Source organism: Prunus dulcis, chromosome 2 (assembly GCF_902201215.1).
Source record: "Prunus dulcis chromosome 2, ALMONDv2, whole genome shotgun sequence".
NCBI classification, from domain to species: Eukaryota; Viridiplantae; Streptophyta; class Magnoliopsida; order Rosales; family Rosaceae; genus Prunus; species Prunus dulcis.
This window is the reverse complement of record NC_047651.1, coordinates 12,494,406-12,503,305: the sequence shown is the minus strand read 5'-3', so window position 1 is coordinate 12,503,305 and position 8,900 is coordinate 12,494,406. Positions and strand designations below refer to the sequence as shown.

Here is an 8,900-nt window from a genome sequence, read left to right as displayed (position 1 = left end):
GATTCTCTATAATTTAATATTATTTTTCATGGATTTCACTTCTAAAATTCATTAAAAATTAGAAAAAATACATCGAAAATTGATACAAACTCCTTACAACATTGTCTTTGACTATGGATTCTAAAATCATGATTCCACATATTTATGTTCACGGTAATTGTCGAATCAAAGAACATGAGTGTTATGTTATAAAATATACTTTAGTATTTTGGTTTGTTTTAAAACAAAGTTGAGTTTTTGTTATCATTTTCAAATTTTATAAGTCAAAATTATATTTTTCGAGTTTGAGGTTGTAGGGAATGTCACAAAAAGTTCGTATCAATTTTTGGTGTATTTTTTGGATTTGTATTTAATTTATTATTAATTTTATAAGTTAAATCCTACAAAAATAGTATTAAATTGTGTGGGGCGACACATGGCGGAAGTTGAATGGGGTGCAATCAGTGTGTTTGATGGCTGTCCCCCTGTCAATGCGCCACTTGTCAGTTTTGATACTTTTATCAAATTTATGTTTAAAAATTCATAAAAATTTGATTAAATATCAGAAAAATACNGTGACACTTGGCTATCTTTCAGAGCATAGTCGTGTGGGTTCATCTATGTGAGGGTGCCAAATCCAGAAAACCCTCAACAAAATCAAAATCACCATCCGCTGCGGCTTCGTCGAAGAGACAATCGGATGCTCACCGAGATCCGTCCCAACGCTGACCCCCCCGACTCAGATGAGCTGACCCAGACGGAGTTCAACCCCAACACCACATAGTCTCGCATTGTGCTCATAACTGGGTCTCAGTGTGGGTATTTTTGTGTTGAAAGTAATTAAGAACAAAAGTGATTATTTCAGACTTCATTGCCTTGTTCTGAGATACTCATTCCCGTCTGTTGGTGGATTTCAGCGAGCAAGTCAATCTTCAAGTTGGGAACAGGTATAATATCGAATCCCTGCAAGTTTTTTTTTTTTTTTGTTTTTTTGTTTTTTTTTTGTTGTTGTTGTAGATCTGCATTAATTCATGGGTCTTGCTTGTGTCTTTTGGTTGGTTCTGATAGCGATACTCAGTTGTGTGGTGTCTGGCTATGTGATGTAAACTGAGTTGCAAAAATTAACTTCTCAAAATTATATATATGTGCTGGAACCGCAACAGCTTCCCCCAAACTTGCATCTTTACTCATCTGAATTGCTTTAACTTCCAGTATAGTGTAGATGTGGTGATGTTAATGTAGACTTGCTGCTGGGTGCATGATTCCAGCTGCTGCTGGGTGCAAGATTCCAGCTGCTGCTGGGTGCAAGATTCCAGCTGCTACTGGGTGCAAGATTCCAGTATAGGATTTTCTGTTTTTGATGCTTGCTGCTGATGGTTGTGTCCTGCATTGAGTCAATTATGTGTTAGGAATAGAAAGAAATTAGAAACAACTAGATAAAGAAAACAACAAATTTCTTTTTTTTTTTGTTTGTTTTGTTTGTTTTTTTTGTTTTGAAAATAAAAGAAGTAAAGAGTTTAGAAAAATTGGGTTGCCTCCCAATAAGCGCGTTATTTTAAGTCTGTAGCTAGACTCTGCAGAAGCCTGGTGGTCAAATCACTAGTTCCTTCAGAGTCAAAGACTCGGTTGCAATGTCAAAGGGTGTCTCCATGTAGGGTTTCAGCCTATGACCATTCACCTTGAACGTGTTGCCTTTATCTTCATTAGTGATTTGAACTGCTCCATGAGGAAAAACTTGAGTCACTAGGTAGGGTCCAGTCCAGCGAGATTTTAATTTCCCTGGAAACAACTTGAGCCTTGAACTAAATAACAGAACCTTTTGCCTTGGCTGAAATTCCTTCCGTAAAATTTGACTGTCATGAAATGCCTTGGTTCTTTCCTTGTAGATGCGAGAACTATCATAAGCACCTTGACGAATTTCCTCTAGCTCATTTAACTGCAATTTTCGCTTTTCCCCAGCTGAGTCATATGCAAAATTTAACTCTTTAATGGCCCAGTAAGCTTTATGCTCCAGCTCCATAGGTAGATGACAGGCTTTCCCATAAACAAGTCGGAATGGTGACATCCCAATAGGAGTTTTATAAGCTGTCCTGTATGCCCACAAAGCATCATTTAGTTTGAAACTCCAATCCTTGCGTGTAGAGCTCACTGTTTTCTCCAAAATACGTTTTATTTCTCTGTTTGAAACTTCAACTTGACCAGATGTCTGTGGGTGGTATGGTGTAGCCACACGATGATTAATCCCATATTTTGCCAGTAGGTTAGCAAATGGTTTATTAATAAAATGCTTCCCCCCATCACTAAGAATAACACGCGGAATTCCAAAACGTGGAAATATAACCCCCTGGAGGAACTTCAGGACCACTGATCCTTGATTAGTTTGTGCGGCAATGGCCTCGACCCACTTTGAAACATATTCCACAGCCACTAAAATATATTGGTGCCCGTTAGAAGATGGGAATGGTCCCATGAAATCAATACCCCAAACATCAAATAGTTCAACAATTAAGATACTTTGCTGGGGCATCTCATTCCTTCTGGATTGATTGCCGACCCTTTGACACCTATCACATGCCTTGCACCAATTCTGTGAATCTCTAAAAAGTGTTGGCCAAAATAACCCACTCTGTAGGATTTTCTCTGCTGTCCTTTTCTGCCCAAAATGTCCTCCACAAGCGTAGTGATGAGCAAACTTTAAAACACTTTCCTGTTCAGCCTCCGGAATACACCTGCGAATAATCTGGTCTGCACAATACTTGTATAAGTACGGTTCATCCCAGAAATAGTGCTTTACATCAGATAAAAACTTCTTTTTTCTGCTGGTAGGAAAAATCTGGATGCACCACACCCTTAGCCAAATAATTGACAATATCTGCAAACCAAGGTGTGTCAATTTTGATAGCAAATAGCTGTTCATCTGGGAAACTTTCACTCAATGGTAGAGAATCTGCCTCTGTAGCTGCTGGAATAATTAATCTAGATAAATGATCAGCCACAACATTCTCACTGCCCTTCTTGTCTTGAATCTCTAAGTCAAATTCTTGAAGTAAAAGAACCCAACGAATCAATCTAGGCTTTGCATCCTTCTTAGACAACAAGTATTTTAGTGCAGCATGATCCGTATAGACAATTATTTTAGCCCCAACCAAATAAGACCGAAATTTCTCTAGTGCGAACACAACTGCCAACAATTCCCTCTCTGTAGTTGCATAGTTAAACTGTGCATCATTGAGAGTACGACTTGCATAATAGATGACATGGGGAAGCTTATCTTTTCGCTGCCCTAAAACTGCCCCGACAGCATAATCTGACGCATCACACATTAGTTCAAATGGTAAATCCCAATTTGGTGCAGCAATGATGGGCGCCGAAGTTAGGAGTGCTTTCAACTTGTTGAATGCTTCTAAACAGGCCTTATCAAAATTAAATGGTGCATCCTTAGCCAATAAAGTGCACAAAGGTCGACTAATCTTGGAGAAATCCTTGATGAACCGACGATAAAACCCTGCGTGTCCTAAGAAGGACCTCACACCTTTTACTGATGTAGGAGGTGGCAGCTTTGCAATAACGTCAATCTTTGCTTTGTCAACCTCAATGCCTTTGCTAGAAATTGAATGACCCAAGACAATTCCCTGTTCAACCATGAAATGACACTTTTCCCAGTTTAGCACTAAATTCGTCGCTTGACATATCTGAAGAACTAATGATAAATTCTGTAAGCACTGATCATATGAATCCCCAAAAACAGAAAAATCATCCATAAAAACTTCCACAATATTTTCGACCAAGCCAGAAAAAATACTCATCATACAACGTTGAAACGTAGCAGGTGCATTGCATAATCCAAACGGCATCCTCCGATAAGCATAAGTACCAAATGGACAAGTGAAAGTAGTCTTCTCTTGATCCTCTGGTGCGATTGGAATCTGATTATATTCAGAATACCCATCAAGAAAACAGTAAAAAGCCCGCCCAGCCAACCTTTCTAACATCTGGTCAATAAAAGGCAATGGAAAATGGTCTTTTCTTGTCCCTGTGTTAAGCTTCCGGTAATCTACACACATTCTCCAACCCGTAGTCAATCGTGTAGGAACTAACTCATTATGATCATTTTTCACCACTGTAATACCGGTTCGTTTAGGCACAACTTGAGTCGGGCTAACCCATTTACTGTCAGAAATAGGATAAATCATACCGGCATCAAGTAATTTCATAACCGCTGTTCTGACCACCTCTTTCATAATTGGGTTAAGGCGGCGTTGAGCATCAACTGTTGGCTTCACGTCTTCTTCCATTAATATTCTATGCATACATAGGGCTGGGCTGATTCCCTTGATGTCCGCAATTGTCCATCCCAATGCATCTTGATATTTTCTCAACACACGAAGCAATTTATCTTCCTCTGTCAGTGTTAAATCTGCTGCAATTATAACTGGCAACGTCTCTGCAGCTCCTAAATATGCATATTTAAGATGTTTTGGTAAAGGCTTCAGCTCCAATTTTGGCGGCTGTTGTCTAGATGGTTTAAGGGGCTGTTTGGGCTCCCCTAAATTCTCGTACACATTCCTAAATTTTGGCAACACTGTGGGCAGACTGTTCAATGCATGAATGTACTCAAGAACACCATCATCTTCAGAATCTGTCTCAAGTTCCCCCTGTAAAACATGCAGCAACTGATATGTTTTTGAATTAGCATAAAATCCGTCCTGCACCATACTATCTACCATGTCAATACGCATACAATCTTGCTGTTCAGCAGGACGTTTTGCTGCCTCAAACAAATTAAACACCACAGATTGGTCCTGAACCCGTAAAGTCAATGTTCCAACTTCCACATCAATTAAGGTCCTAGCTGTTGCCATAAACGGCATCCCCAAAATAATAGGTGTTTGAAGGTCTTCATCCATGTCTAAAACCACAAAATCTGCCGGTAGATAAAGATTATCAACCTTAATAATTAGATCTTCAATAACACCTCTTGGATAAGTGATTGAACGGTCAGCTAGTTGAAGTATAATTGATGTAGGCTTTAAATCTCCTTGCCCCAATCGCTGGAAAACAGAAAAAGGCATCAAATTAATACTTGCACCCAAATCAATTAAAGCACTTTTAAAATTAGAATTTCCAATAGTGCAAGAAATATTAAAACTCCCTGGATCTTTTTTCTTAGGTGGTAGTTTGTTTAGCAAAACTGCGCTGCACTGTTCTGTCAAAATAACTTTGTCCAAATCTGAAAGCGTCTTTTTGCTGCTGCAAACTTCCTTCAAAAATTTGGCATATGATGGAATTTTCTTGATTGCATCCAGTAATGGAATGTTGATTTGAACCTTGGATAATGTCTGCATAAAGTCCTTGAGTTGTTGATCTTTTGCTTTTGGCTTCAAACGTTCTGGATATGGAATAGGGGCCTCATGAACACGCTCAGGAACTTGTTTTGGAACAGTTTCTAGATCTGCCAAATTATGTCTTTCTGCAGGTTCGGCAGATTCTGCTGCTGCAAAATTTTCTGTATTATCCTTCACTGTTTGCTGCTCCTTTTCAATGCTATTTTCACGATTGTCATAGCTTTTTCCACATCGTAAAGTCCGAACAACGTTGCAATCTTCACGTCCATTTGGATTAGGAATTGTTTGACTAGGAAATTTGCCCTTTTCTCTATTTGAAATCTGTGTAGCTAGCTGTCCAAATTGTTGCTCCAAACTTTTAATTGATGCTTCAACATTTTGAAATCTTTGATTGTTGCCCTCGATGAATGATTGAGTTGTTGCTGCCAGTTTAGCAAGTTGATCTTCCAGAGATGGTTTGGGGGGAACAAAAGGTTTTTGTGCATGCTGGAATGGTTTGGCATTAGTCTGATTGTCACCCCATTTGAAATTAGGGTGATCGCTCCATCCAGGATTGTAATGAGTTGCATATGCATCATTCCTAGGCCTTTGATAGCTGTTCATCATATTGACATGTTGTTCAACAAGCTCTGGGTAAGAGTCTCTATGTGGACAGCCCATTATGTCATGTGTAGCCATACTGCATATAGTGCAAACTGTTGATGTAGGTGGCTGCTGTGTAGAACTTGCTAGATGTTGTAGAAGCATATCAAACTTTGCATCAATTTTCTTATCCATTTTTTCCATTTGTGCAGACATATTGGGAGAACCTACTGATAACTCAAAAATGCCCCTTTTCTGTGAATGTTCTGCTGCCCATTGCTGAGATTCTGTAGCCATCATATCAAACAGTTCAAATGCCTCTCTTGCAGATTTATTTGACAATGATCCTCCTGCTTATGCATTCACATGGCTCTTAGATGTAGGATTAAGCCCATCAAAGAAAATATTCATTTGTGTATCTGAATCAATTTTAACATGTGGACACTTTATGTACATCTCTGTATATCTCTCCCACGCTTCATGAAACTCTTCATTAGGCTTCGTGTAAATGTCAAAATCTCCCTCTTGAAATTCAATGTCTTGGATGCTGGATAATATTTGTTCAGGAATTTTGTGTGTAACTGCTGCCAAGTAGTAATGCTATTAGCTGGTAGAGTGAATAACCAAGTTTCTGTCTTGTCCTTCAAAGTGAAAGGGAAAAAGACGTAACTTAATAGCCTCAACAGAAAAACCCCTAATCAAAATATTCTTGCACCCCACAATAATTTTTGCAATATATATGTTTGCATCTTCATTAGGCAGCCCCTGAAAAGTAGGTAGAATTTCAAGCATATGGTGCCTGATCTCAAATGAATCACCCTCTTCTTATTCAGGATACACAATGCAATTGGGAACATCAGTGGCACGGGCTTCCAATGACTCCCTGAGTGGTCTACCTGCTGCAGGTAATTCTAACGCCATGTTACCCTCGTTTGCAAACAGATTCTGAAGAAAAGTGCCCTGCAGTGAACAGTCCCAAGCCCAAGTAACTTCTCTCCGCTGTCTATGCAATGTGCGCTCTGGTTCTGGACCATGCAGTCTGCAGAATCTGCAACAGAAACAAAATTGTTCAATTTCAATTTTTTTTTGGTTGTTTTGACGAAAATTAAAAATAAAATAAATCAGAAAAAGGTTAAACAAAAATTGTCTAAAATAGTCCCCGGCAGTGGTGCCAATTTCTTGATAGGATTTTTAGTACCTGTTCAAACAGAGTTAAAATCACATAAAATACTTGCAAGAATACAAGGCTATTGTAGTATAGATGCTCATGCAAGGTCGTTTTCCTCAAGGACTAATTAGCAATTTAAGTAAAAACAAATTCCAAATAACTACTTAAAATAAAAGGTCAAGAAAGATGATTATGAATTTGGTTGATTCTAAAAACAAATATTAAAACAAGAACAAATATGATTGAAGGAAAGAGTTTTGAATATCAATTTATAAAAGCACTAGGGTTTCACCATCACCTAGCAATCCTATGAACTTTTACCAATTACTTATGATTTGCACATGCCACTTTGAAGGTTAGGTTTTCCTAATGTATATTCTACTTGGAACCTCCAACACAAAACGTATATCCAACATGCAACCCGTCCGGACGTTCGGATCAAATCTGAACATGAAAGACTCATTAAGTTTTGTGAAAACCCTTTGAAAAACCATGCAACCCTTAAGACGTGGTGTTCATCTTAAGTGAAATTACAATTATTAATCACAAGAAGCTAGCATCAATTTCAGGGAACCTTCCTACTAAAATTGCATCCAATTACTTTTCTAAAGATCCTAATGGTGATTAGGCATTAAGACAATTAGATAGTTTAAAACAGTGATTAACAATTCAAAGTAGGCATGCACTCATCATAAGCAATTAAATAAAAATCACATATTCATGCTAAGGTTCAAGGCTTCACCCTAGCAAAAGAAATTTAGTTATGCATACTCATAATTGAAATCCAAGAAAATATCATTAAGAAGAAAAGAACGAAAACACCTGAAAGTTGTGAAAACCCAAAACCCTAGCAATTTCTCTCCACAATGCAAAGTTCAAAAGTGAAAAAGAAGTCCCCTAATTCCTTGTGAGAAAGAGCTTAAATACCCCTTAAAACCTAGCTGCCAATGTACAGCTTTTCCATCCCCACAAGGAAACTAATTAAAATAAAATAAAACTAGGAAATAAAGTCCAAATTGGAATAGGAGAATCTGCCCAAAATCTGCCCAGCCACGTTTTTGCCCCAAATCTCCTCCAAATCTGGCCCAAGATAGCTTTTTTTAAAGATGAAAATGTTCTGAACACTTCTCTAGAAGGCCACGAACCCATCCGAGGTCATCTTGTGCTCCAAAAACGCAATAAAAGCCCAACACGTCACTATTCCAGCACCGCACACTGCTCCTTTATTTTATTGCCAGAAAATAACCGCTTGGAAGAAAACTCTGAAATTTTGATACGATCAAGCTAAGTGACTCAAGAACGTCTTCCAACTGGAATTACTCCAAAATTCCTCCATTTGATTATGTTTTGCTCCAGAGAGAGTCGAAAGGCCTATATTGGAAATATAATTCAAAGTATCAAAATTCTTCCAAAATATTAACCAAAATATACTAAGAATGAGGTTAAATATATAATATAAAATATGTCCATCAGTGGCCTGTGAAAAACAAGTAGGTTCAGTATGCTCAACAACAGTTAATAAGGCACGGGAAGAGGATATTTGACAGTGCCATCAGTATGAAGCTTGGGCTTTTGAATGCCATCTTGAAAGCAGATGCGCATGCGAGGAACAGGGGCAGGAGATTGCGGAGCTGCTGGAACAAGGGTAGGCGCAAGCAGAGAGAGTTGTATACGAGGGCGTCGAGAATAAGTTTGGAGCAATGGCTGGGATAAAGCAGAAGAAGTGTCGTTGAGTGGACTAGGGTGTGCGGCGTGCCAGGGTCATGGCTTGTGATTGCAGCTGCTGAAAGGTGCGCACCAGGGAGGTGCCGTGAGGTTGCAAGTCT

The 8,900-nt window shown here is 38.7% G+C and overlaps 1 long non-coding RNA gene and 1 other non-coding gene across 2 annotated transcripts; both read left to right on the top strand.

Moving 5' to 3' along the window:
* Window positions 1-566: 566 nt before the first annotated feature.
* LOC117619386 lies at window positions 567-6,475 on the top strand. Its single transcript, XR_004584559.1, has 2 exons — window positions 567-926; window positions 6,119-6,475. It is a non-coding gene; the product is annotated as an uncharacterized LOC117619386 (long non-coding RNA).
* LOC117620441 lies at window positions 6,334-6,439 on the top strand. The gene has a single exon (XR_004584778.1). It is a non-coding gene; the product is annotated as a small nucleolar RNA R71 (small nucleolar RNA).
* Window positions 6,476-8,900: the final 2,425 nt, after the last annotated feature.